This window comes from Lissotriton vulgaris, chromosome 3_1 (genome assembly GCF_964263255.1).
Source record: "Lissotriton vulgaris chromosome 3_1, aLisVul1.2, whole genome shotgun sequence".
NCBI lineage: Eukaryota > Metazoa > Chordata > Amphibia > Caudata > Salamandridae > Lissotriton > Lissotriton vulgaris.
Genome location: NC_141689.1, coordinates 300,591,111 through 300,596,381, shown reverse-complemented (window position 1 = coordinate 300,596,381; position 5,271 = coordinate 300,591,111). Strand labels below are relative to the sequence as shown.

Genomic DNA, 5,271 nt, shown 5'->3' with positions numbered 1-5,271 from the left:
GGTGATTTAAACTTGCACTTAGATGATCCCCTTGACGCCGCTGCTAACAATCTTCGCTTAAACCTTCAGGCTATTGACCTAACTCAAAAGGGGTTTCAGCCAACACATAACAAGGGTCATCTTTTGGATCATATTTTTAGCAACTTAGATAAGTTTTCAGTGGAAACGCCGGTGCCATTGCCTTGGTCGGACCATTTCTTAGTCCCCTTCACATGGTCTATAAACACCTTTACTACTGGTCAAATTCAAGATAGGCATTGGGGCAGGAAATGGAATGCCCTTCCGCTTTCTACATGGAAACAGGCTCTCTCTGAACAGCCGCCCCGGAAAATGACGAATCCTGATCTAGCAGTCCTTAATTTTCATAATTGGATTTCTAGTACTCTCGATGTAGTTCTTCCAAAGTGTTCTTTGCCAATAATAAAAAGACCTAAAGTCGCCCCATGGTACTCTCCTGCTCTTAGGCTGTTAAAACAAGCCTGCCGGAAAGCAGAGAGAGCATGGAGAAAAGACCACTCTCAACTTAAGAGTTCAGAGTACAGATCAGCAATAAGGCACTACAAGAGCCAGATAAAACTTGCCCAAGCTGAGTTTTATGAAACCAAAATTGGTATGGCAGCCAATGCCCCGAGGGAAATTTTTAAAATCGCAAAATCTCTGATATCCCCCCCATCTGAAAGACCACCATCAGAGGGGCTACAGGCCCGCTGTGAGGATCTGGCCACCTTCTTCTCACAGAAGATTCAGGCCATTTACTCTCAACTTGCGACAAATAACAATGGTATACTCTCCCCTTCTGTTTCAGACTCAGACTCGCAGGTACCATGCTCTTTGGCCACCTTTCCACTTCTGGACTCAAGTGCTTTAGATACTTTGGTCCAGAAGGTCACTTCAGGGTCTCCTAATGACCCGGCCCGCCTCAGACCCTGGTGAAAGCAATGGACGCTATTCGCCCGTCTATGCTGGAGGTTCTGAACACCTCCATTACCTCCAACTCTGTTCCTTCCACATGGAAGTGTGCACTCGTTAGGGCTCTGCTGAAAAAGCCGAACTTGGATTCCAACAACTTATCCAATTTTCGTCCTATTTCGCTGCTTCCGTGGATGAGTAAGCTGTTGGAGAAACATATCAACAAAACATTAGGGGACTACCTGGAGTCTAATAAACTTCTACAGGTCTCCCAAACAGGGTTTCGTCCTCAGCATGGCACTGAGACCGCCCTTCTGGCGGTCACAGAGGCTGCCAGAGCAATAATGGATCAAGGTGGAAAAACTGCCATCATACTGTTGGACCTCAGTGCCGCGTTCGACACTGTTAACCATGCCACACTACTACATCGTTTGAAGGGCATGGGGGTGTCGGGCGCGGCCCTGAAGTGGCTGACCTCTTTTTTAGAGGAACGCTTTTTCCAGGTATTTGAAGGCGAGGTGGTATCATCTAAACATCCGCTCAGCTGTGGGGTTCCTCAGGGCTCCTCCCTGAGCCCCACATTATTTAATGTTTACATGCAGCCCCTAGAGAAAATAGTCCTCCCTTTCGGTGTGCGGATTGTCACCTATGCGGACGATACCCAACTTGTGGTCTCTCTGGACCACAAGGAGGGTTCGTCTAACACCCTGGGCCCGTGTCTGGAGGCTGTTGCTGAGTGGATGCAACTCTCCCACCTTAAACTCAACGGGGAGAAGACCGAGATTATGTTACTAGGTAACCCCCCTCCTACCTCTCTGTCTTTGAACTGGCCTGCGTGTCTCGGTGTTCCTCCTCCCCCAAAGGACCAGATAAAGAGCTTAGGAATCTGGTTGGATAGTGCACTGGATTTCTCGGTTCAAGCCATTAAAACAGCCTCTGTATGCATGGGGCTAATGAAAATGCTCAGGAAAGTGCTCCCCTTACTTCCATTCCAGGCGAGAAGGGTCATGGTACAGGCCCTGATACTCTCTCGGCTGGATTATGGAAACGTTCTATATCTAGGGGCTCCGGCAACAGTGACAAAAAAACTTCAACTGTGCCGCGCGCTTACTGTTTAATATCCCTCGATGGCAGTCAGCGAGAACCGCCCTAAAAGAGCTTCATTGGCTCCCAGTGGCTGCCAGAACTCTGTTCAAGGCCATGTGCATTTTGCACAAATCTTTTCATCAAACTGGCCCGGCCGTGCTGCAACCCCTAGTATTGCCTTATGTGCCGCCTAGAACTCTTCGTTCGGCTTCTTTGCATCTGGCAACTACGGCAAAAATCAAGAAAGCACGCTGGGGTGGCCGCTCATTCACTTGCTCAGCCGCGAAGGCATGGAATTCCCTGCCTTTACACCTTAGACAAAATGACAACCTGATGTCATTTAGGAGAGACCTAAAAACCTATCTGTTCTCAAAAGCGTACTAGTTCTCCTTGCAGCTGCACACAGTAATCAGTCCTCCGCCTCGGGTATAGAGTCCGTAGCCGGGTGAGACTTCCCAGCAAGATATGTTTGATATAATCCCCAGAAGTTCTTGGGGTGGCTTCGGGGGTGGAAGCAGCTCACTGTACAGCTCTGACTGTGTATTACAATACAGAATGACCACTCCTGAATCGTGGGAGGCGGGCCACGATACCAGCACATTGCTAATCTGCGTTTTGCTATTAACACACCCATTTCAATCAAGCGTCTGATGCCCTTTTTAGGTCTCCCGCCTAGCGGTGCACTGCGCAGCACAAGACATTTAGTAGGTGAAAAAACAGGGAATTCAGGCTGGGAAGGAATCGCACACGCGCATTGCTCCCTCCATGGCCTCTTGGTGTCTATTATGCGCTTGGTGCGCGTAATAGACACCAATAGGCAATGGCTCGAAGTGGCGCAGGAGCACCACTCGCGGGCTTCTTCTTCCTTTTGTTCTGCCCAATATTGCCAAAACAATCTGCATATTTCCACAATTTGTACATCTTATGATAACTCAAATGTTCACACTTTAATTTCAGCTTGTTATGTATGCTTCAAGGAAGCAGCTCAGTTTGCCTGTGTTGTGAAATTTCCCTTGACTTTTCTTGCTTATCAAAAGACCCTGACTCCTCCCGTTAACCTCCCCCCACCCCACTTCCCCGTCAAAACCCTACACACACCAAATTCCTCTTTTCGTTAGAACTGCTGTTTGCTTTGTTGCTGGAAGCATGGAGAGCATGGTGACTCTCTCGACAGAGTCTTGGGGGTACACGGGGAGCAGCAACCCAACATTTTTTCTCTGGGCGAGAAACGTTACAGACAAAGACACGGGACTGGTGCCCCCTAAACTGTGGATTGCTGAGGCCATATTCCAATACCGCCTCTTACCTGCCGTCTATGGGATTGTCTACATCCTGAGCCTCGCAGGGAACCTGGCAGCCGCCTACAGCTGCTTCAAGAAGAGGGCACGCGCTGCCCGGGTAACCGTTTTCCTCTACAATGTCATCCTCATTGACATCCTCTTCAGTCTCATGCTCCCGCTGCAGCTGGACTACCACCGGCGCCAAAATGACTGGATTTTTGGGGAGGCCATGTGCAAGGTTACCAGCGCCCTGTTCTTTGCCAACATGTACGGCTGCACCCTGTTCCTGGCCTGTGTCTGCATTGACCGCTACATGTGCTGAACCCGGTCCGCTACTTGACGCTGAAGAAGCCATATTACCACGTGGTCCTGTCTCTTGTCATCTGGACGGTAATTGGTGCGGTGGTGACGGCTCTGGGCATGTCAGGATCTCTGACTAACACCTTTCCTGACGGGCATACGGCCTGCATGGAGAACTTCTGCACCAGGTCCTGGAGCCAGCGGCTGGCAACCATGACCTTCCTCTCCTCAACCGTAGCCTTCTTCCTCCCCTTCATCACCATCCTCATTTGCTACATCCTCATCTTCAAGAGGATTGTGGATTTGGCAGACAGCACCGATGGGGCCTATACTCTGAAGAGGAAGTCTCTGAGCACGAACCTGCTGGTCATTGATGATTCTCATAAGATGAGGCGCAATTTTTGGTCCTTCAGTTTCTTGAGCTAAAATGTACTTTTCCTCGCAGGAATGTAAGTGTTTTGATTGTCTTTGTAATTAGAGCATTGAATGAAGGAGACACTCTTGGCGTCATTTAGAGTTTAGTGGAGTGGGAGCATCTACGTAAGTTGTTCAATGGCCCCCATGTGCAGGGAGAAAACCCCTTGGACATCCCTGCCCACCCAGGATATTTAAACTAGCCCTGCCAGGAATAGAGGATGATGTACTTTCCCTCCTTAACAGCTCCCTGGAAATAGGACAGGTCCCTGCTGATTTCAAAGAGGCTCGCCTGATCGCGCTTTTGAAGAAGCCTGGTGCAGACACCAAGATTTTGAAAAACTTTAGGTCTATATCACAGCTGCCTTTTCTAGCCAAAGTAATCGAACAGCATGTCCTCCCATACCTCTCTTGCCATTTTGAAAATAACCATCTTTTAGAACCAAACTAGGCCGGCTTTAGGGCCCATCATAGCACGGAATTGGTTATGCTTTCTGTACTGGATGATCTGAGACTCAGAGCAGACAAAAAGACTCTGTGTGCCCTGGTGCTGTTAGACCTCTCCGCGGCATTTGACATGGTCAATCATGACCAGTTACTGTCGCGGTTGGGGGACCTCGGCATTCAGGGCACCGCGCACGCCTGGCTAACTTCGTTTCTCATAAACCGTTCTCAGAGAGTCCAATTGGCAAATTGGGTTTCCAACCCTGCAGGTCTCTCATGTGGAGTGCCCCAAGGCTCTGCACTTTCACCTCTTCTTTTTAATGCTTATTTGCAACCTTTGATCTCAGCATTAAACCAGATGGAGTGCCGGCTGTATAACTATGCCGATGATACTAAAATTATTATTCAAATTGAAAATTCTCCCTCGGCATATGTTAGATTACAAAATATATTAAAATTTGCGGTTAATTGGATGTCAGCAAATTCACTACAAATAAATCCGGACAAAACAGAGGTGTTGGCGATTACTACTGTGGCTAGCCCTTGGAATGACCTTCTCTGGCCAAAAGAGCTAGGGCCCTCTCCAGAACCAGCGGCGGCTGTGAAAAGCCTGGGCATTCATATAGATGCCAAACTGTCCATGGCAAAGCAAGTCTCCTCAGTTGTCGGTATTTGCGTAGGTCTATTAAGACAACTGCGGAAAATATCACGACTCCTGACCTCTGCCACCCTTAAACGGGCGGTATCAGCTATGATCTTGTCGCGTCTGGATTATGGCAACTCGTTGTATGCTGGCCTTCCTCAACAACTGTTGGCCAAATTACAAATAGTCATGAAC

General features: G+C 48.7%; 1 pseudogene; it reads left to right on the top strand.

Moving 5' to 3' along the window:
* The first annotated feature begins 3,141 nt into the window (after positions 1-3,141).
* Positions 3,142-4,001, top strand: LOC147726358 (G protein-coupled receptor 183-A-like; annotated as a pseudogene).
* The last annotated feature ends 1,270 nt before the right edge of the window (positions 4,002-5,271 follow it).